Source organism: Oryctolagus cuniculus, chromosome 1 (assembly GCF_051225735.1).
Source record: "Oryctolagus cuniculus isolate XC-2025 breed Fujian yellow rabbit chromosome 1, ASM5122573v1, whole genome shotgun sequence".
NCBI classification, from domain to species: Eukaryota; Metazoa; Chordata; class Mammalia; order Lagomorpha; family Leporidae; genus Oryctolagus; species Oryctolagus cuniculus.
This window is the reverse complement of record NC_142867.1, coordinates 28821392-28843355: the sequence shown is the minus strand read 5'-3', so window position 1 is coordinate 28843355 and position 21964 is coordinate 28821392. Positions and strand designations below refer to the sequence as shown.

General features: G+C 37.2%; 1 long non-coding RNA gene across 1 annotated transcript in view; it reads left to right on the top strand.

Moving 5' to 3' along the window:
• LOC149128328 (uncharacterized) overlaps positions 1–19179 on the top strand; it is a 177168-nt gene extending 157989 nt beyond the window's left edge. The window contains exon 3 of the long non-coding RNA XR_016217621.1: positions 19101–19179. This is a non-coding gene — a long non-coding RNA (uncharacterized LOC149128328). The remainder of the gene's footprint in view (positions 1–19100) is intronic.
• Positions 19180–21964: the final 2785 nt, after the last annotated feature.

Sequence of the window (21964 nt, the reverse complement as noted above, 5' to 3'; positions counted from 1 at the left end):
GAGAACCTCCACTTTGAATATGACCTTGTCTAAACAAGATATGAGTCGGAGAACTCAGAGGGCTTCCATAGCCTTGGAAACTCATGACTGGAGCATAGGGAGATTACTGATGCCATAAACAGGAGTGTCAATTTGTAAAGTCAACAACAGGAGTCACTGTGCACTTACTCCTCATGTAGGATCTCTGTCCTTAATGTGCTGTACATTGAGGCTTAATGCTATAACGAGTACTCAAACAGTATATTTCACTTTGTGTTTCTATGGGGGTGCAAACTGTTGAAATCTTTACTTAATGTATACTAAACTGATCTTCTGTTAAAAAAAAAAAAGAAGAAATTATCAACTCCCAACTAGACTCTCACTGGGATTAAACATGACAATAGGTCTGATCTGATTTCATCATCATTTAAAAAATCATCTATTATTTTTCACTTTATGTTTCTGTGTGGGAACAAACTGTTGAAATCTTTACTTAATGCATGCTAAACTGATCTTCTGTATATAAAGAGAATCGAAAATGAATCTTGATGTGAATGGAAGGGGAGAGGGAGTGGGAAAGGGGAGGGTTGCGGGTGGGAGGGACGTTATGGGGGGGAAGCCATTGTAATCCATAAGCCGTACTTTGGAAATTTATATTCATTAAATAAAAGTTAAAAAAAAAGTATATGGCTTTCATTTTTCATACTTTTTTTTTTTCAAAAAAGGATGTATTTATTTGAAAGAGTTAGAGAGAGAGAGAGAGAGAGAGAGAGAGAGAGAGAGAGTCAATTGTTTACTCCTCTGATGACTGCAATGGTCAGGCTGAAGCCAGCAACCCAGAGCTTCTTCCAGATCTCCTGTGTGGGTGGCAAGGGTCCAAGTATTTGGGCCAATTTCTGCTGCTTTTCTTAGGACATTAGAAGGAAGCTGGATCAGAAGTGGAGTAGCCAGTGCACAAACTGGCTCCCATATGGGATGCTGGGATTGCAGACAACAGCTTTACCTGCTATACCACAATGCCACTCCCCTTTCATGCTGTTAATAGTGTTTTTTGGTAAACAGAAATTATTTAATTCCATTAAAACACATTTATCAACATTTAATAAATAGTCTTTCGTGTGTCCTGTTCCAGTAAATCTTGCCAATTCCATGGTCACAATGCTCTCACAACTTCTTTGCTTCTGATCCAGTCTCCTGCCAATGTGCTTGGGAAGGCGGCAGATGATAGAGTACTTGCGTTCCTGCCACCCATGTGGGAAGCCAGAATGAAGTTCCGGGCTCCTAATTTTGACCTAGCACGGCCCCAACTATTATGGGCATTTGGGAAATAAACCAGCTGATGAATGACCTCTCTTTTTCTCTCTGTGTGTATGTGTGTTTTCAAATAAATAAATAAATAAATACATTTAAAAATAATTGCTGTCTTTCAGAAAGAACTGAATTCTGTTTTTATTGTCATTATGTTGCTATTTGGTTTTGGTTACTTCTCTTCTCTGTTATCTCATGTCTTTTATTCAGGGAGTGGGGCTAGATAGTCTTTTAGTGGGGCTAGATAGGACTTTTAGTGCTCCAAAGCCCTATAGTTATGCTATAGTGTTGAGAACTAGATAATAAAATTATCTGTTGTAATATTTATCTCCTTCTAATCTCTCCCATCACTTCCCACATATATTTTCTATTTCTTCTCTATAATCTTTCCTACTTTGCCAAATATGCTTCAAGAATTTTTATTTATTTATTTGAAAATCAAACAATGAGGATGATTACTATTCTCAGCATTCTGATACAGCTGAAACTTTCAGGTCAGTTTTTTAAAATCATTTCATAGTCTCTGGCCCTCATTTCTAGCTGCTTTTAAGGTTTTCTCTTATCACTGATTTCCAGCAACTTGATTATTCTGTTCTTTGGGGTAATCTTCTTTATATTTATTCTATTTATGGTTAATTTTGCTGATGCTCTTGAGAAAATTTTGATTATTATTTCTTTAAACATTTTTTTTCTCTCTCTGCTCTCTTGATCTTCTTTTTTGAGATTTCAATTTCAGGTTTGTTAAAATAATTGATTTTGTCCCCTTAGGCTACTGATAATCTTCCAAATTAATGAACCTTCTCTCCATGTTTAATTTTGGATAGTTTTCATTGCTTTGTCTTTGAGTTCAATGATTTTTTTTTTTGTCTTTTGCAGTTTCTAACCTGTTGTTAATCCCACTCAGAGTATTTTTCATTTCACATGTTATAATTTTTAATCTGTAGATATAGGATGTTGGTCTATTTTTGAGGTTTTCCGTTTCTCTCATCATGCTTATATTTTCTTTTACCTTCTAAAACTCATGGGTTATATTTATAATAGTAGTTTAATGCTATTCTGCCATTTCTGTGTCTGTTGATGTACATTTTGCTATCATGGGTCATACTATCCTGCTTTTTTTCCATGTCTGGGTTTTTTTTTTTTTTTTTCATTGCACACTAGATGCTATGTATTTTACACTGTGGAATGTGGGATTATATTTTTAGCTTTCAATTGTATTTAGTTTGATTTTTATAGACTTGCTTTTAAATTTCTTTTAAGATGTTTCTAGACTGTGTTTTAGTCTGTATCAAATTAAGTGTCCAAAATAAGGTATGGTCTTCTGAGGACTCTATCTGATGTCCCATATAGTAGGAAACCTTTTCACCTGGCCTATGGAAGTACAAGTTATTTCTAGGAATTGTGAGCTCTGGAAATTGTCTGCCTATTCCTTTCCAGTGACCCTTCCCAGCCTCAGCTGATTTCCTCTCATGTAACGTGTAGATAACTATTTAGCTGAAGACTTGCTTAGATCCTTTGTGTGATTACAGACTTCTCTGGGGAGTTCTCTCTTCAGTATTCTGACCCACAAATTTTATTTAGTTCCATCACTTTCCATGAGCAACAATTTTAAGTTTCTACACAGAGACTCCTAGGCTGTATTTGGGTTCTTTGCTTGCCTGACACTCTAGAAAATTCATTTAATCACAGAGTAATCTAAAACTTTTGTAGACCTCATTTTATTTCCTTCCTCTTAAGTATCATAGTTGTGTATGCCCAATGTCTAGTGTCTGAGAACAGTTGATTTAATATCTTCTTATTTGTCCAGTTTCTTAGTTGTTTAAAGCAGTAAGGTAAATAATATTCCTTGTAACTACATCATGGCATTAAATTGAATCCCTTCCTTCCCTTTTATAGAGAAAATATCTATTGCCTTCTTTTTTGGAGAGGTAGTTTCTTTTCTGGTTTTTCCTTCAGCTCTAGCTTTGTATTACATTTTAAGGCTTACCAAATGTTGATAGACACATTTTTTCCAGAATCAGTCACCTTTTTTTTTTTTTTTCTAAACATGCTCACCATGATAAGGGCATGTAACATGCTAATCTTAGGAACCCAGAAGCTAAATTCACTATTTCTAGATTTCTTTTTTCCATTATGTCAGAATAGTGTAGCTTTGTTTCATATCTAAAAGGAAATAAAAAAATGGAAGATACCACAGAGGTAATGAAATGACCACAAAGCATTGCTTGAGGAGATACAAGGTGTTTTATAGATTTTGCAGTAAATCTCACAGGCTAGAAGTCACAAGGTAGAATGCATTCCCCTGTGTCTTTTTTTTATAAGTATGACAAGCACTTAAACTTAATCATATTTGGACACTGTCAACTATAAACATGCCATTTTCTTTAGCTGCTTTGAAAAGGAGACAGTCCTCAGTCTCTATCTGTATAGTGTAAATTTTTAAATGAACGAAACAGTACAGTCATAACTATTTCATTCAGTAATTTATAGGGAAGAAAATATTTGTGGTATTAAATTTTTTATGCTACACTGTACAGGAGGCAGTTAGTTAATACCTATAGCAGTTTAGTTTATATTCAGAACAAGTGCCCAAGACTTTTAAGGTACACAGAAAAATTTTGCTAAAGTTAATTGCCACCTAAAAATTTTATTAACTATAAAATTGAGCTCAAAACCAGACTGCTGTATATTTTTGGCAATTTTCAAATGAAAAAAATACCATATTGGATTATTTATTTTTTCCCTTCCTTTTGGTTTCCTAGGTATTTATGCTTGCTTCCCAGGGTCCTGGAAAAATTAAATAATATTGCTTTGGGCAAGGTATTTGTAATAACTATATAACACATGAATTTATCTTAGTTGTATATATAAATTTGTCTTGTCATTCTTCCAGATTTGCATTTTTGTTCACATAAATTGACTTTTGGGGTGGGTGTTGTATCATAGCAAGTTAAGCTGCCCCTTGGGCTGTCTGCATCCCATTAGAGTGCCAGTTGAAGTTCCAGCTTCTCCACTTTTTTAAAAAAAAGTATTTATTTACTTGAAAGCCAGAGAGAAGGGGAGAGAGAGAGAGAGAGAGAGAGAGACAAAGACCATCAACTGATTCACTTGCCAAATGGCTGGGCCAAAGCCAGGAGCCAAGAGCTTCATCCCACTCCTCCATGTGGGTGGCAGAGACCCAAGTACTTGGACCATCTTATGCTGCTTTCCCAGGCATTTAGCAGGGAGCTGGATTGAAAGTAGAATAGCCTGGACACAAGCCAGTACCCGTATGATGGATGCCTGTCTTGTAGGCAGCAGCTTTACCTGCTACACCACAATGCCAGCCACAGTTCCTCCTCTTTTGATCTAACTTCCTGCTAATGCAGGCAGAAGGTGATGGTTAAGGTGCTTGAGCCCCCGCTATCCACACAGGAGACGGGGATGGAGCTCCTGACCCAGTCCTGGCTGATGTAAGACATGGAGAGTGAACCAGCAGATCTCTCTCTCTCTGACCCCCCACCCACTTTGCCTACCTTTCAAATGTGTATAAATAAGTAAACATCTTGAAAAGACCTTTCAAAAGATAATTTGTATCTTTATGATCATTTTAAAAGGAGTAAGAAGTAAGACATAAAATGGTGATCCCAAAAGATATTGAAGATCTGATTTTTTCCTGGTTTGAAAAAACAAACTTCACAGCAGATAATTTTGACAATTTCAGTGAATTACCTTTATTCTATATTTTCTCAACATCTAGGTTTACTTCTTTTTTTTAACTTTTATTTTTTTAATGAATATAAATTTCCAAAATACAGCTTATGGATTACAATGGCTTCCCCCCCATAACATCCCTCCCACCCGCAACCCTCCCCTTTCCCACTCCCTCTCCCCTTCCATTCACATCAAGATTCATTTTCGATTCTCTTTATAATCAGAAGATCAGTTTAGCATACATTAAGTAAAGATTTCAACAGTTTGCTCCCACACAGAAACATAAAGTGAAAAATACTGTTTGAGTACTAGTTATAGCATTAAATCTCAATGTACAACACACTAAGGACAAAGATCCTACATGAGGAGTAAGTGCACAGTGACTCCTGTTGTTGACTTAACAAATTGACACTCTTGTTTATGGCCTCAGTAATCACCCTAGGCTCTTGTCATGAGCTGCCAAGGCTATGGAAGCCCCCTGAGTTCACCGACTCAGATCATATTTAGACAAGGCCATGGTCAAAGTGGAAGTTCTCTCCTCCCTTCAGAGAAAGGTACCTCCTTCTTTGATGACCCATTCTTTCCACTGGGATCTCACTCGTGGAGATCTTTCATTTAGGTTTGTTTTTTTTTTCCCCAGAGTGTCTTGGTTTTCCATGCCTGAAATACTCTCATGGGCATTTCAGCCGGATCCGCATGCCTTAAGGGCTGATTCAGAGGCCAGAGTGCTGTTTAGGACATCTGCCATTCTATGGGTCTGCTGTGTATCTCACTTCCCATGTTGGATCATTCTCTCCCTTTTTTATTCTATCAGCTAGTATTTGCAGCCACTATTCTTGTTTATGTGATCCCTTTGGTTCTTACTCCTATCATTATGATCAATTGTGAACAGAAATTGATCACTGGGACTAGTGAGATGGCATTGGTACATGCCCCCTTGATGGGATTGAATTGGAATCCCCTGGTATGTTTCTAACTCTACCGTTTGAGGTAAGTCAGCTTGAGCATGTCCCGAATTGCACATCTCTTCCCTCTCTTATTCCCACTCTTATGTTTAACAGAGATCACTTTTCAGTTAAGTTTCAGCACTTAAGAAGAATTGTGTATTGATTACAGTATTCAACCAAAAGTATTAAGTAGAACAAACAAAAAAAAATACTAAGAGGGATAACATATCAAGTTGCTCATCAACAGTCAGGGTGAGGGCTGATCAAGTCACCGTTTCTCATAGTGTTTACTTCTTATCCTTTGAGATGTGATGGTTTCTAAAGTAGTTTAACAGGTATTTCAGGAAGTCTTGTTGAATTAAGTACTAATTACTCAGATTAAGTATAAATTCTTCCAGTTTTTCCCTAAGTTACTTAGAGTCCAAGGAACTATAGCTTTAAGTTGTTCTATAAAATCAAACAAAATGAACATGTTAACCTTGGATACATTCTTAGTCTACTGAGGCAAAGGTAGGGTGAGGGAATCAAGAGAGCTTGTCTTCAATATTTGTGTAAGTAGATTATTGCAAGAGATGGGAGGTTTATGAATATTTATCAACCATCTCCTATGAGAACAGTGATGTAGAATTTAGGATACCTGTCATCAAGAAATCATAATCTAGGAGAGGAAGATAGACAATAAAAACTTAAAATTTAATCTCCATAATTTTGTACTGCTAAAGGAAAGTATTAAAATGTAATATGGTAAAGGTTGGTATTATGGCACAGTGTGTTAAGCCAACATTTGCAATTCTCATATGTCATCTTGGAGTGCTAGTTTTTGTCCCAGCTACTCTGCACTTCCCATCCAGCTTTCAGCCACTGTTCCTAGGAAGCAGTGGATGATAGTCCAAATACTTGATTCCCTCTAACCAGTTGGGAGACCCTGACAGAGTTCCTGGCTCCTTGCTTTGACATGGCCTGTCTCCAGCTGTGATAAGTATTTGGCAAAGTGAACCACCTGATGGAAGATCTCTGTCTTTTGTGGTCTCAGTCATTTTACTTTTCTAATCAAATAAAAAAAAATCTTTCAAAAAATGTAATATTGCAGAGTAACTGGGATGGAGGTATTCTTAACATGGACAGGGTTGACCTATCTGAAACTATCCCATTGAAATTGGAACCCAAATATAAGGGAGACAGCCTTGCAGAATTTTGGACACAGAACATTTTAAGTGGAAGGATCAGATATAAAGGCTCAGATGGAGCATCAAAAAGGAGAGCGGAGCTGAAATGAAGATGAGGGGAAGATCCAGGTTATGTCCATTTAGTTTACAGTGAGGAATATAATTTTTAGTCTAAATACAATGTGGTGCTATTACTGAGGTTTGAGCAGGAGAATGACATGGTATTCTCTTTTCTTGAAAGATTATTCTGGCATCCCTATAAATGGTAGGCTATAAGAACCAGAGCAAATAGCAGAAGACTATTACTGATAATAAGAAAACATTCGTTGTACTAAGTAGCACACTAGTAAACTGTGGTCATATTTGAAATTTATTTTAGAAGCAAACACTAAATAAATTAACAGATGACTGTGAATAATTTAGAAAATAGCTTTTACCTGAACATTGGATGAATAGTGTTATTGTTAATCTTTATTAAAAAATATTAGAAAAGCTTTTATTTTATTTTGGTGAAAATTGTTTTATGACAAGATAAGTCGGTGTAAGTAATGGACCATAGACAGTTATTTTGAAATGTGATGTTTAGATGAAAGCTCGGAGGTGGTAAATTAAATTTGACAAACATCAACATATTAATGACACTTAGAATGTCAGGACTGATGACATCTAGTTTGAGAGTACTGAAAGAAAAGAGAAAAATTCCAATGACTGTCTCCAATGGCAGCTCACTATTTGTAAGGCTGCTGGAAGAAGAGAAATCAGCAAAGCTGACTGAGAAGGGCTGTGCAAAGTATTGAGTGAAAATATCTCAGATATTTTTACTTCCATTACTTAGTTTGTTAGCTTCAATTTCTGTTCACAGTCACTTCTATTTCTATTTTTATTGAAACATCAAGTTCTCCTGTCTATTTTTTGCCTCAAGTTTACATTTAACATGATTAAGCCCACTATTGCAAGACTTCGATTGTTATAGACAGGGAAACACTGACCTCAACTTTCCAATCCAGTTATTTCCAATATTGTAAATGTAACAAGGATATTTATGAAATTCCCTCCTCTCTGTGGTAGATTTCTTTCTAAGAGTCCTAGTGTCCTCCTCCCTCCCTGAATTCTTGCTCTTAATATCTGGCTTGTATCTCATCCTATCAAGATATGTGTGTGTATATATATATATATATATAATTTATCATTTGAATCTTGACTCACTCTTTGTTCTCTTGAAGAAAAGATAAAAGTAATTTTTTACCAGTTATGTACCTAGGCCACAATAAGGCTTGCAAATCATGATTTGCAATCATGAGTTGCTGATTAGCAACTCAAGAATTTGATACATGGGGTGAATAGATTTTTTCTATAAATAAGTTTTAATAAAGCTGGACGGGTGCTGCGGCTCACCAGGCTAATCCTCCACCTGCGGCACCAGCACCCCGGGTTCTAGTCCCGGTTGGGGTGCTGGATTCTGTCCCGGTTGCTCCTCTTCCAGTTCAGCTCTCTGCTGTGGCCAGGGAGTGCAGTGGAGGATGGCTCAGGTCCTTGGGCCCTGCACTGGCATGGGAGACCAGGAGGAAGCACCTGGCTCCTGGCTTCAGATCGGCGCAACGTACCGGCCGTAGCGGCCACTTAGAGGGTGAACCAATGGAAAAAGGAAGACCTTTCTCTCTGTCTGTCTGTCTGTGTCTCTCTTTCACTGTCTAACTCTGCCTGTCAAAATAAAATAAAATAAAATAAAATAAAATAAAATAACATGATAAAGCAAAAAAGAGCATGTGAGCCTTCTCCACTGAATCCATCTTATACCAAGCAGCCTTCAGCCAACGCAGTACCTGACCACAGAAACCTAAGAGACTCTGAAGAACTACCATCTGAGTTCCTTCTAAGTTACTAGCACAAAAGATCATGAGCTAAAGACAACACTGTTGTCTTCAGAGATTGATAGGTTGATGTTTTATTTAAAAATACATAGCTAATTCATATATTTTGCTTTCATTCTTTTTTTAAAATTCTTTTAAAAATAGAGTGACAGAGAGAACAACAGAGAGATAAAGAAAGCTTCTATTTACTGGTTCACTCCACAAATGGCTGCAATTGCTGAAGCCAGGTGCCAGGAACTCCAACTGGATCTCCCACATGGGTAGCAGGTCTCCAGTACTTGGCCACTTTCTGTTGCCTTTCCTAGGCACATTAGTAGGGAGCTGAATTAGAGGCATAGCAGCAGGGACATGAACTGGCATTCTGATATTGGATGCTGGCCTTGCATGTGGTGGCTTAACCAGCTGCACCATAAGGCTGGCCCCATCTTTAATTCTTATTGAGACTGATAATGATGGGGGAGTGGAATAATCTAAACCTTTAAAATAGGATGAACTGCCAAAATTCTTGGGATCTGACTAAATCATATTCTACACATAAAATTTCTCCAGAGGGCAAGCATATGTCCTAGTTGTAAAGAAATCAATTAAGATATCTGCATCTCAGAGTTAAGTTCTGGATCCACTCCTGTTTCTGTTCTGCTAATGTGGACCCAGACCAGCAGCAGGTGATAGCTCAAGTAGTTGATTTCCTGTCATCCATAAGGGAAACTTGGATTGAATTGCTGACTCCAAGCTACAACCTAGCCTAGGCCAGGCTGTTGCAGACATTTGGAGAGTGAAATAGTGGATGAGGGCCCTGTACATTTATCTGTCTACCTGTTAATCTGTCTCTCTTTTCCTTATTCTTCCCCCTCCCTCTTTTATTCTCTGCTCTCAGATAAACAATGAATAAAATTGCCAATGAATCAATGTAGTATCTTGTCAAGTGACTGGAGTACAGATTGTGTTCTAGCCCTGTCTTGGATTTTAATTTCACCAAGGCACGTTGAATAGATCATGTCACTTAACTAATTCTCTTTTCCTACATATTTAAAATGAGATACAATTTGAAATATTTAAATATTTTAAAATAGGATACAATTCAGAAAATGCCCATTTAAAGTGCTTATGGAACTCTCCATGGTGCTGATTAGCAACTCAAGAATTTGATACACGGGGTGAATAGATTTTTTCTATAAATAAGTTTTAATGATCTTATCATTCTGATATTAACACATGTTTCCTTCCTCATTTTTGATCATTTAACCAATCACTCAATTCGTACTTATATTTTTGGTTACTTCCACACAAACCATGTATCTGAAAAGTTGCTTACAAGCTATTGTTTTATACTAAAATAGCAATACCAGACTTTTATTGATTATAACTAAAATATCAACCAAAAAAAACAAAATTCACCTCCTTTCCCTATCTAATAGAGAAATCTTTTAGGTTTGTAATTTTTTTTTCCTGGATTCTCTGTTTTATTAAAATGTGTCCCTTGAGAAGATGAACACACAAAGTCAGTAGCAACCACAAATTGTTTAGCATGTTGTAGTCCAAGAGCTTCCACACAGGGTCCCCTTGACCTAGGGATTCAGATTTATTGAGATTATTCATTCTCTTTTTTTATGGCTCAGGCTGGATTTGAGCAGCTGAGATGCCAAAACAATAATTTCCAACCATATATATATATATCCTTATCTCTTTATCCACAGTGCTGCACAAATCTAATTTTCTATGTTTCATAAAATGAAACTATATGGAAACATTACATTGGAATAATAGAGTCATTGGAATATACGTCATCATCTGATGCCTTCCTGTGTCTCAAACTTTGGCTCTTGAATGATTCTCTAGGCTTTGACTTTAATTTTAGTAGGTAATACTCTCTTACTACTCCCTGAAAGAATATCTTGAATCTATAAATATGATATTTTTCTGTTCCTTCTATTCCTTTCTTTATATTCTTGCTTTGGTCTGACACAGCTCTCCCAATCTTGGTTTCAATTTTCACTCATGGGGGCAGGCCTTTGGTCCACCAAGTTAGTTATTGCTTGGGAAACCTGCATCCCATGTTGGAGTACCCAGTTCAAGTTGTGGCTCCTCCTCTTCCCACAGATTCTTGCTAATATATGCCCTGGAAGACAGCAAATGGTGGCTCAAGTAATTGGGTCCCTAGATAGAGATTTGGATAGAGTACCAGGATCTTCTATTTAGGCTGTCCTAGGCTTAGCTGTTGTAATCATTTTGGAAGAGAACTCTCAGGTAAAAGATTTCTCTGTCTGTCTTATAACTCTGTCTCTTTCTCTGACTTTGAAATAAAATAAAAATAAATGACTTAAATTTCTAAGGCTGTTGTAGCACAGTGGGTTGAGTCACTACCTGAAATGTCAACTATGAGTGCCTGTTTGATTCCCTGCTGCTCCACTTCTGTTCCAGCTCCCTCCTAATGTACCTGGTAAAGCAGTTGAAGAGGATCCAAGTGGGTCTCTGCTACCTATGTGGGAGACCCGTATGGAATTACAGACTCCTGGCTTCTTGTAACCAGAATGTAAAGATCACACAACGCAAAATGTATATTGTTAGTTTTTTAATGTTTATTTGTTTATTTTCATCCACTTGAAAGGCAGAGCAGCACAGAAAGAGAGAGAGAAAAATATCTTCCATACAATGATGTACTTCCCAAAAGCCTGCAACATCCAGGACTAGGCCTTTAGAAAACTGGAAGTCTGGAACTCTGTCATAGTGTCCCACATGGGTGGCAAGAGCTCAAGTAAATGTGTCATCACTACTGCCTCCCAGAGTATGTTAATAGGAACCTAGATGAGAAGCAGAGCTGCCAGGACTCAAACCCAAATGCAGTATGGGATATGGACATCCCCAGCAACAGTTTAACGCTTTTTCCACAATGTCTACCCTTGTATGTTTTTAATATGTGAAGTATAACATTTGAAGTTAACAGTACATTTTATTATTCATGATCACATCCAGTTAACAATACAGATATTCTCTTTGTGATATAGCCACTTATATGGGCTGGTTGAGGGTTATGTTTGTGAAAGTTTCTCTATTTGTTGTTCATAAGATAGACTTTCCCCAGATATAGGTAAGTCAGCAGGGAGTTATTACATCAATGTGGAGGATGACATTAATTTACACTCTGAGGTATGATATACTATGATTAAATGATCAAAAGATAGTTTTTTGCCTTGAGAGTATTCACATGTACAATTTGTTTAAAAGTAAAATCCCAGCAGAGTCATCTACCCGGTGAACAAAGTCCCTTCCTATATTTTTGGAACTGAGTGAAGATTACCTCAACAAACAAAATAAAAACACTGACATCAGTTTAATGTTATCTAAAATGAGGATTAAAATTCAATCTCAGCACATTCTGATCAATCTTAAAAGCAGTCTGTCTTCCTTGCTTATTCAGGTAACTTCACATATCTTTAAACCAGTGTTGTTACCCCAACAGACGTAGGGACCAGCAGGAGAACACTAATTAATAACACAGACTTGAGTGTCTGGTCTGTCTGAGCTTACAGTTCAACTCAAACATGACCTCTGTGCCCTTGGAGAAATATGATATCCAACTTCCATGAGTTTCAAGGTTTTGCTCTAGAAAAAGCAACGATAGCATATTTTACTTGATACTGCACTTGTGTATAATAAATAAGATGATGCACAAATTAGTTAATATGTGCCAGGCATTCTGAATACTATCAGTAGTCTTCAAGTAAAAAGGTTTGGATAAGTCTGTTAAAGCATTGCTGTGTAAAGCATCATGCTGACTTAGAAATGAGAGAACTTTGGGTTATAATTATTTAAACCTTAAGTCACCACACTATCAGTAAATAGATGGGATTAAAAATATTCAACTTTTGGGGCCGGCGCTGTGGCGTAGCCAGTAAAGCCGCTGCCTGCAGTGCCGGCATCCCATATGGCCACTAGTTCAATTCCAGCTGCTCTATTTCTCATCCAACTTTCTGCTACGCCCTGGAAAAGCAGTGAAAGATGTCTCAAGTCCTTGGGCCCCAACACCCATATGGAAGACCTGGAAAAAGCTCCTTGCTCCTGGCTTCAGATCAGCATAGGTCGGACCATTGAGCCCACTGGGGAGTGAACCAGCAGATGGAAGGCTTCTCTCTCTCTCTCTCTCTCTCTCTCTCTCTCTCCCCACACACACACACCTTTCCTTCTCTTCTATGTAACTCTGACTTTCAAATAAATAAATAAATCTTAACAAAGCTGAAGAACTCAACAGCTGCATAAAAAATTTTAACATTTTACTTTTCATTTTTTTTCTTTTTACTTTTATTGTAAATATCCAAACATACTCAAACATTATTTTTTTCCTTTCAAATATTTATTAAGTATCAACTTTATATGAGGTAAAACATTTTTTAACTTTTATTTAATAAATATAAATTTCCAAAGTACAACTTTTGGATTATAGTGGCTTTTCCCCCCCCATAACCTCCCTCCCACCTGCAACCATCCTATCTCCCACTCCCTCTCCCATCCCATTCTTCATCAAGATTCTTTTTCAATTATCTTTATATACAGAAGATCAATTTAGTATATACTAAGTAAAGATTTCAACAGGTTGCACCCACACAGAAACACAAAGTGTAAAGTACTGTTTGAGTACTAGTTATATCATTAATTCACATAGTATAACACATTAAGAACAGAGATCCTACATGGGGAGTGGGTGCACAGTGACTCCTGTTGTTGATTTAACAATTGACACTCTTATTTATGATGTCAGTAATCACTCCAGGCTCTTGTCATGAGCTGCCAAGGCTATGGAAGCCTCTTGAGTTCACCAACTCCAATCTTATTTAGACAAGGCCATAGTCAAAGTGGAAGTTCTCTCTTCCTTTCAGAGAAAGGTACCACCTTCTTTGATGGCCCGTTCTTTTAGTTGGAATCTGACTCATAGAGATCTTTCATTTAGGTCATATATATTTTTTTTGCCAGAGTGTCTTGGCTTTCCATAAGGGCTGATTCTGAGGCCAGAGTGCTGTTTAGGACATCTGCCATTCTATGAGTCTGCTGTGTATCCTGCTTCCCAGGTTGTATTGCTCTCTCCTTTTTAATTCTATCAGTTAGTATTTGCAGACACTAGTCTTGTTTATGTGATCCCTTTGACTCTTAATCCTATCATTATGATCAATTATGAATTGAAACTGATCACTTTGACTGAGATGGCATTGGTACATGTCACCTTGATGGGATTGAATTGGAATTCCCTGGCACGTTTCTAACTCTACCGTTAGGGGTAAGTCTGAGAGAGCATGTGCCGAACTGTACATCTCTTCCCCCTCTTATTCCCACTCTTATATTTAACAGGGATCACTTTTCTGATTGGTAGATGAAAATACGTTAGAATTTATGGATTTTTCTTGATTTCATTAAATTCTAAATATTACATCTCTGACTCATTTATTACTAAAGGCAAGGATATGTTATGTTATGTTCTATGATGAAATGATCTGATAAAGATTCTTCAGAAATTGGTGATGAGAAAAAATCAAAGAGAAATGGCATAAATGTTGGTGATGTGTAATAACATATTTTCCTCACTCAGAATATATTGTTTTCCTTTTTAAAACTCCATTACTAGGCAAGGCATTTCTCAAAACTAAGACTTTCTCAGATGTTAATCTGATTTTTTTGTGTGTGTGAGAGAAAAAAGTGACATCTGGTGATACATTTCTTTAAGGAGATGATGCCACATCATAAAATGACAAGCAGTATTAATAGAGCATTATACTTTCTCATCTACAGATGACCTTTAAAGAGAATTGTTCTCATTATCTTATAATATTCTTTCATTTATTAGCCATCCTTTTCCCAAATTCCCTTGCTATTATATAACAGAAATATAGATGCATGGCTTGAAAGGAGAGAAATACAATTTAACCATTATAATAGCTCAAGGCTCTCTGCAATTTTTTCTCATATTATGAGGAGGTTTGAAACTGATGATAGTTATCATACCAGGCAGTTTAGGAGAGAAATCCAGACAGTGTTATCTCTGGTAATTACATCAATCATGAAAGACATTTTGTTTTTCAGTTTTGGCTGAAGTTCATTAAAATGAGTGGCTGGCCATCCAGGATTGCATTAAGAGATATTATTAGAGAAATAATCTAGATCATAAGTAAAATGACTGATATAGACAATACGAAAGATGAAACTTTCTCATTTTTTCTCCTATTCACCTAAATATCCACTATCAAATATAAAGAAAATATCAAGTATATTGGAAACAAAAGAGGACTACTAGTATGGCTAATGAGTTGAGCTACTCAAAAAGAAAACCATCTTGGCATGTGACCACTGGAAGCCCAGTAATGAGCCACTCTAAATCCCTGGATGGAAGAAGATACTTTTTTTTTTTTTTCCTTGCTGTTGTATGTTGATTGAGAAGTTTTGTGCAAGTTCTTGGCAGTTTGGAGGGGAGGGAGATAAGATTTAACTTCTAATTTATTCTCAATTTTTCCCATTAGGGATATGAATTCAAGCTGATAAAGTTTCCTATAATAACCTGATATCATATTATTAGTGAGTTTCTTATTTTCCTCTTAACTTCTCTTCTTCTGTCCCTGTTTATTTTTAAATGATATATTTTGGTTTTCTCTGAAGAGCAGCTATTTTCAGAAAAGTGGTAATATTGTAAATGCTACTTACTGCTAAAGAAATGAGAAGAGTGTAATTTTATATTCATCTCGGCAGGGGTTTGAAAAATTACCTTGTATTTAGTGCAAATTGATATGATTTGGTATGAACACCATTGAGAGGATGTATAGCAAACACCTTGAGTATGTTTTTAAACATCCCATCTCACAAATGAGCTTAACACTACCAGAGTTTTTGGGAATTAGGAACAAAGGAAAAAGTATTGTTCTCATACTATGTGCCAGTCTCTTGGCTGCATGTTTTCCGTAAGTCGCTGAAGAGGAGTAAGTTGACTCATAGATTTGAGCATATTCTCTGGTGACACATATGCTCATGAAGTAGAAACTAGGGTTTGAACTCACCCTGTAAAATTGTAGATGTTAATTTCCTGCATTATACATGCTTGAATCTTTATTAAACAACTCATTATTTTCTATTATCTCTATTAATTTTGATCATTTCAAAGGTTTTCATTTCTTTTCTCAGTGGCAGAGCTTCCTCCCTCAACCAAAGCTATTTTTTCTCATGGCATTAATGTAGATCCTTGATTACTTACAATGTGACATATCAATTCAGAAATGAATAAAACATTTCTAAAGAAAAGGGGAATCTAGGTTAGAAAAAGAAATGTTAAAGGTACATATTGTATTAATTATTTAAAGCAATTCAAAATCTAATCAGTCCCGATCCTTCCCTTTTATTTTGCAGTGAATGAATCTTGCTTAAAAAACTTTTCTTTGTAGGCTTTTCTTTTTGAATCTAGTATAAGTTCAACAAATCATATCAATCCTTTCTCAATGATTTACTGTACCAATACTCCTAGACTACAGAAAAAAAAAAAAAACCTTATGTTTCTTCTTAGCTCCCTGATGGAGACTCAGATACTCTCAGAAATAACTCAGAATTTTATAATCTTGTCAACTCACTTTTGAACACAGCTTTTTAAAAAAGATTTATTTTATTTATTTGAAAGACAGAGTTACAGAGGGAGGTAGAGACAGAGAAAGAGGTCTTCCATCCTCTGGTTCACTCCCCAGATAGCCGCAAAACCCGGAGCTGCGTCAATCCAAAGCCAGGAGCCAGGAGCCAGGAGCCAGGAGCCAGGAGCTTCTTCCAGGTCTCTGATGTGGGTGCAGGGGCCCAAAGACTTGGGCCATCCTCCACAGCTTTTCCAGGCCACAGCAGAGAGCTGGATTGGAAGTGGAGCAGCCAGGACTAGAACCGGTGCCCATATGGGATGCTGGCGCTTTAGGCCAGAGCTTTAACCCTCTGCGCCACAGTAGCAGCCCCCTATTTGTGGCTTTTAACTCTTTGTCTCCCACATAGTAAATATTTAAATATCTGTAATAGGTTTCTTTATAAAATCCAAGTCATTCATCTTATTAACACATAGTTACTGATTCCCATAGTAACATAGTAAGAAGATAGGTGGGGGTGGCATTGTGGCGTATCAGATAAAACCACTGCGTTTGACTTAGACATCACACATGGGTGCAGGTTCATTTCCTGGACACTCCATTTTTTTTTTTTTTTTTTTTTTTTTTTTTTTTTTTTTACAGGCAGAGTGGACAGTGAGAGAGAGAGAGAAAGGTACCCTTTTACCGTTGGTTCACCCTCCATTGGCCGCTGCAGCCGGCGTGCTGCGGCTGGCGCACCGCGCTGATCCGAAGCCAGGAACCAGGTGCTTCTCCTGGTCTCCCATGCGAGTGCAGGGCCCAAGCACTTGGGCCATCCTCCACTGCACTCCTTGGCCACAGCAGAGAGCTGGCCTGGAAGAGGGGCAACCGGGACAGAATCCGGTGCCCCGACCGGGACTAGAACCCGGGGTGCTGGTGCCACAGGTAGAGGATTAGCCTATTGAGCCGCGGTACCGACCAGATACTCCACTTCTAACCCACTTCCTTGCTGGAGGACTGGGAAAAGCAGTAAAAGATATCCCAAGTGTTTCAGCCCCTTCTATCCACAAGGGAGATCCAGATGAAGCTCCTGGCTTTAGCCTGGCTCAATCCTGGATGCTGCAGCCACTTGGGGAGTGAACCATTGGATGGAAGACACCTCTTCCTCTCACTTTCTGTTTATCCCTCCTGTAAAACTCTTTCAAATAAATAAATAAAACTTTTTTAAAGAAAAGAATATAGGTATATACAGTATACTGTGTATGTTTGTGAAATTGTAGCAGACTTGTGAAATTGAGCTGGGGTGTTACGTGGCATTAGAGAATTTTGATCCTGATTCAGTTGACACAGCAGGAATTTGTGGAGGAGAAGGGCCTTACTTTAGAGAAGATAATTGAAAAGCATGGTGTGATATCTAAAGAGAATGGTTCAGATTTTCATTTTGATGTCACTTCCCCTCTCCCAAAAAAGAGCAGAAGTGAACAAGTTCTGTAAATGTTAAGAGTTGGATGAAAGGTGGTATGGTAGTCATAAAGTGAATAGATTTTTACAGTTATATCTATGGTATTTATGGCTTTGTAATTTCTCTCATCCTTTTTACTCCTCAATTATGTGTGAATAACTGGAAAATAGTGAAGATAAAATATCAGATGAAATAATATGTTATAGTGTATCTACATTATTTACCACAATGCTATAAATACTATGGATTTTGAAATGCACAAAAATACATGTAAAAGGGCTACTTTGTAATGGGAATTTGGGATAAACCAATAAACAAGACCTACCTTTACCTTTGCCGTTCACATGAAGTTTAGAAAAGTCACACTGAAGGGGTGATGACTGAATCTTGGTAAATTCTTGGAAAAGAGGTCATTTAAACTATATTTCTATATAGTCCTTTAGTAGTTGTTGTTGATATCTTGTACATGCTCTTGACCCTCACCTGACTTAACTCTGAATATAATTTTTTAAGCTTTTTTTAAAATTTTAATGGCAAAGTTACAGACAAAGAGAAGGAGAGAAAGAGAGGTCTTCCATTCGCTGGTTCACTCTCCAAATGGCTGCAATGGCCATAGCTGGGCCTATCCCAAGACAGGAACCAGGAGCTTCTTCCAGGTCTCCCACACAGGTGCAGGAGCCCAAGCACTTGGGCCATCTTTTGGATCAGAAGTGGAGAAGCTGGAACTGGAACTGGCGCCCATATGGGATGCGCCCGTAGGCAGAGCCTTAACCTACTGTGCCACTGTGCTGGACCCCCTGAATATAACTCTCTGTGCCTGAAAATACCTTTTTATTTTGGGATGAAGGAAAACAGTCTAGGCTGGCATATATGACAAGCTAGAAATGCTGGAGAATCAATGCTCCATAATAATCCTTTAGTATAGGACTGATGGGGGGAATAGGTGGAAAAATATCTGCTTCCTTGGCTCTTATTTGGGATAATTGTATGTCTACTCTTTTTGCCAGATTTCCCACAGCAGTATTTAGGTCCAGTTACGCAAAGCCTTATGACTGGATAACACATTTTTATTGGACTCATTCACTTCCTTCTCCCTTTTTCTACAGTTACCTCCCAAGCTACTACTATGCTTGCATCCTTGTCTCAGAGAGTGGGTCTCAGAATTCCAAATAAGGCAACCAGCGGTAAGGGTAATGAAGAATATTTATTGAATGCCTTCTACAGAGTCACTGGATTGCTGAACTTTACTTGATCTTGGTAATCGTTCACAAAATCATGTGATGGTTGATCATTCCCTTAATTTGGAGCTGATAAAACTTAGGGGGAGAGAGTAAATAACCTGCTAAAGTCACTCTTACTAGTGTGGTTTCTGCAACCCCATTTAGACTCCAGTCTATAGTCTGTTTCTCCAACATTCAGTTGCTTACCTGTGTTTTAAGGTAAATATGTCATGAAAATTTGATTAACTGTGTAGATAATTTATTATTTATTAGTAAGAGTTTATGTTGCATTTGGCTTGGCTAAAGATAGGTAATGTGCTCATTTAAAAATCATCTTCCTATAAGGCTTTAATCTGTGCATGTGTCTATGTTAATGTGTACATGTATATTATATGTTTATGTGTGTTTGTGTATACCAACACATATATGTATATGTGCCTCAAAGAGCTTGTGGAAAAAATGGAATTTAAGTATAAGTATATTTTGCAAAATTTATATATTTAAGTTATATATTAATTTACATATATATTTATATACTAAGTTATATATAAATATATCTTATAATATATTTATAAATATATACCTTATAATAAATATAGATAATGACATGTATAATTTTATAGAGAATTGTATAATTTATATATGTGCATTTATATAATTTATATATTATATATATATAAAATTTGAGAGAGAGAGAGATAGACCAGTTTTGGTGGGAAGCTTTAGATATAGCCTACTCTCTGGCCTAATTTTCTTGTTAACTTGAAGATCTTTATAATTGTTACCACAAGCATGTGTCTGGCTAATTTAAATCTCACTTAAGCCCATTACAGTTTTCTACAGATAGCTCTGAGATAATGTTATGTGGATTTTTCCTCTGAAGTCACTGCAATAGCACCACTAAGTTGCTCTTTCTGATGTGTCTCAGTTCAGATTTGTACCCTGTGTAGTCTGAGTCACCCTCCACATGAGCAGTCTAAGATAGAATGTCAGAGCTGCCTTCTAATGATTTCATTTGAATTGCAAAGCACTAGCTCATGGCCCCATTTATAACTAGTTTTAAAACCTACTTTTTGTGACTGAGAAAGACTTTTTAAGGTTTGATACGTATACGTAGAGAGAGAGAGGAAACTCCAATCCACTTGGTCACTGTGTAACTGGCTGCAATGGCCAGGCCAAACCTGTGGGACAGATTCGCTTCAAGTCCCCCATGTGAGCAGCAAGGACAACTAGTAGAGCTCTCACCGGCTGCCTCTCAGGGTGTGCATTAGCAAGAAGCTGGAGTCAGAAGAGCAGGTGGGACTAAAACTCAGGCATTTGGGCGTGGGATACCAGTATCCCAACTTGTAGCTTAACCATTAGGTCAAATCCTCACCCCATCAGAAATACTGTTTTAAGAGGTTGCAATAAAAGAGATGACTTTGTTAAAAAGAGCTGGAAAACATTTTTTAAATAACTCTACATGCTGCTTGGTGTGAATTTTAAATTTCAACCATGGTTTCCTCTGCTACATGCTTATGCTACTCGTAGGTGGTCTTCAGATTGCCAAAGAGGCAGTGGCAATATAGGGTAATAAGAGTATAGGGTCTGCAGAATAAAATGGGTTTGAATTAAAATAAGTTATCAATTACTCTAGTACTTTATGGTGTATAGTAGGAGTTCCAAAATATTAGATGAATATCTCTGTTTTTTCCTTTATATTTTACAACCCTGTGTTTCTATGTCTGTAGGTCAGAAATAACACCCATTTTGTATGATTGTTATAGTCATTAAACAAATTAATATCTGGACATGTTAAAGCAATGTTAGAATTCAGTAGGTAATTATACAATGAGTACCAATTAGTCTACTATTCCATTTGTACCTGGATTGTGTACTCACGTTTACCCAGGACAAGATTGTTCTCTGACAGCTCTACTTATCTGTTGTCCTAGGGCCAATCTTGTCCCAATTTGCCTTTCTAGGAACACTCTGTGGTGGCTCTACTTCCATGGTGTTTCTCTGCCTGGATTCTGTGGGCTTCCAGAGCATCCATCAAAATCTACATGACCCTATAGATTGTTTGCCAACTGGTATATCACTGTGTTGATTCCATCAAAGTATTTTGACCTGTAACAACTCAGGCTGTGCTATACTTATGGCAGCTGAGGAGCCTAGAACAGGACTGTGGGGAGCAGAGTCTAGGTGTGATGCCAAGGTGTGAGCACTACGGTCTTTGGAAATTGTTCTTCCCTCCAGTTTCTGGGACTCCACATCTGTGATAGAAGGAGAAGCTCTAATAATATCCGATGTCCCTCTGGATCATTCTTCCATTGTCCTGATAAATAATGCTTGGATTTTCTTGACATGAAAGTTTCATATCTTTATCAAATGGTATTAGTCAACCACATGCTTCTCTCCTGAACACATTTTGCTGTTCCTTTTAATATGGATATGCTGAGAATTTCCAACATTTTAATTTCTTCTCCTTTTGTGATTAATAATTTCATTTTAAATCATTACTCTCTGCTCATATTTTACTATAAGCATGCAAGAGAAACCAAGCCATATCACCAATGTTTTACTTAGAAATTTCCTCAAAGTATTCATTTTGCAATATCTAATAGTTCCCAAGTACTACATTACACAAAACAGTAGAACATAGCACAATTCAGTCAAGTTCTTTGCCATTTTATAATAAGGATAACTTTTCCCCATTATTCAGTAATATGTCCTTCCTTTCCATCTAAGACTTCATTAAAAGGAACTCT